This window comes from Etheostoma cragini, chromosome 1 (genome assembly GCF_013103735.1).
Source record: "Etheostoma cragini isolate CJK2018 chromosome 1, CSU_Ecrag_1.0, whole genome shotgun sequence".
Taxonomy (NCBI): Eukaryota; Metazoa; Chordata; class Actinopteri; order Perciformes; family Percidae; genus Etheostoma; species Etheostoma cragini.
The window spans coordinates 34,055,603-34,058,260 of NC_048407.1; positions in this window are offsets into that span (position 1 = coordinate 34,055,603).

A 2,658-nucleotide genomic window follows, 5' to 3' on the forward strand; every position below is an offset into this window, starting at 1 on the left:
GAGTTCAGGTGTCTTTATGAAGGTCTGTGATGAGTTCAGGTGTCTTTATGAAGATCTGTGATGAGTTCAGGTGTCTTTTTGAAGATCTGTGATGAGTTCAGGTGTCTTTATGAAGATCTGTGATGAGTTCAGGTGTCTTTATGAAGGTCCGTGATGAGTTCAGGTGTCTTTATGAAGGTCTGTGATGAGTTCAGGTGTCTTTTTGAAGATCTGTGATGAGTTCAGGTGTCTTTAGGAAGATCCGTGATGAGTTCAGGTGTCTTTATGAAGATCCGTGATGAGTTCAGGTGTCTTTATGAAGATCTGTGATGAGTTCAGGTGTCTTTTTGAAGATCCGTGATGAGTTCAGGTGTCTTTAGGAAGATCCGTGATGAGTTCAGGTGTCTTTATGAAGATCCGTGATGAGTTCAGGTGTCTTTATGAAGATCCGTGATGAGTTCAGGTGTCTTTATGAAGATCTGTGATGAGTTCAGGTGTCTTTATGAAGATCTGTGATGAGTTCAGGTGTCTTTATGAAGATCTGTGATGAGTTCAGGTGTCTTTATGAAGATCTGTGATGAGTTCAGGTGTCTTTATGAAGCGCTCTGATGAGTTCAGATGGCTTTCTGAAGATCTGTGATGAGTTCAGGTGCTTTTATGTGATTCTTTAGATCTGATAAAAGACAGGCGCCGACCGGAGAGGGAGATTCCCGCTATCTTTCCATCTCATCTCTTTCTCTTTCTCTGCATAGTCAGATGAAATCTCGCTGATAACATCTCTGAGAGCCGGTAAACCAACCGCCAACGTCTCCTTTCATCCTTCCCCGCCCACGGCGCATTTTTCACTCAAAATCCTAAAACTTCCAAAGATTTCACAGAGATTTCCCCAAACCCCAACGTGGATTAATTAAGGATCCCGGTGTCTTCGGGTCTAATCTGACCCTTTTAAAAAAAGTCTCTAAATCAGAAATTTGGGTTTCCTTCAACTAAATAGACGCTCCTCACACGTTACATAACTCATCAGGTCCCTGGTCCCACTGGATTTGGAGTTTTGATTTAATTTATAGCATTTTAAGAAAAGAAAAGATTAAGAACACTGAAAAAAAGTGAAAGAAATGTCCCAAAAATCCCCCAAAACGCAGAAATAATCAACAAAGGAAAAACTTTGGGAAAAGTTAGAAATGTAAAAACGTGACAACAAATGTCGGAGAAAGCTTCAAAAACTTCAAAAAACAACAAAAATGTCCCAAATTATTAATTGATTGTAATGTACATTTATTAAAATAACAGGCCTGAACTACACACACACACTCAGGTCCTCTACATGCAATAATGGAGAGATGTTGGGGGGGGGGGCGCGTCCTGGTGCCTTGCTCAAGAGCCCCTTGGCAGTGCCCAGGAGTTGAACTGGCACTGCATTGTTCTCACACAAAAATGAACACTTTTTCCAAAAATCCATCCTTTTCTCTTTCAGAAGCAATTTAAAAAAAACAATATTCAAAAAGCTACGTCCTAAAGCCAGCCTCAGGAGACTCCACCAGCTGACATCTCTATTGGCTGTTGAACAGGAGACGTCTCTTACGTCCTAAAACCAGCCTCTGGAGACTCCACCAGCTGACGTCTCTATTGGCTGTTGAACAGGAGACGTCTCTTACGTCCTAAAACCAGCCTCAGGAGACTCCACCAGCTGACGTCTCTATTGGCTGTTGGACAGGAGACGTCTCTTACGTCTCCATATTTTAACTTTTTGGAACAGAAGTCGATCTAAGACGGGCCGGTTCAGGAAGTACAGTTTAGAAATCCCTGTCTCCCTGCCAGTGTGTTTCAAAATAAAATACATTGTGTTCAATGGGGACAAAACCCAGACATTTCAAAATAAAGCATTTTAGAAGACGTGGAACCGTGATTTGTTTGGCTGAAGGGACCGTCCTGCAACCTTTCCTCCTGATAAATGACGTCTATAGACTGTGATTAGTCCTGGTTAGAAAGTCTGTGATTTTCAAAATAAAATACATAAAATATATATATATATTTTTTTTTACCCAGATATTCCAAAATATTACATTTTAAATCCGTAGGCGTGACTTGTTCAGCTGTTAGGATGTCACACCGGCCCGATTCCCCGTCCTGTGTGAGAAGTGCTGACGCCGCTGACGGTAACCATGGAGATTTATCAGATGAACGCTCGCCGTCTCCGGCTTCCTGTCTGAGTCAAACGGGGTCACAGAGACGCTGTGAAACCCTCAGGAGACAACCTCATTAAAAACCACACAACACACACACACACACACAGAGAGGGGGGGCGGGGCTAAAGGTAACAAGGCTCCATATAAGGAAACAGTAGCAACGAGTAACTGAGTACAATTACTGCAATACTGCAGATGTTATTGTTATTATTATTACTGTTATTATTGTTATTGTTGTTATTATTATTCTTTTATATGATGCAGTGGGTGATTCGGGAACCGTGGATGACGGCGTGTGTTCCTGGATGTCTGGGGTCCCCCATCAGACCAGAAACCCCCGCTGACTCCCCCGATCGGGACCACAAACCCCCCCGCAGACCACAAGCTCCTCTGATCATTACATCACACCTGAACCACCACGAGCCGGATTCTCTCTGCAGAGACAGAGAGAGAGAGGGGGGGAGAGGGAGAGAGAGAGAGAGAGAGGGGGAGA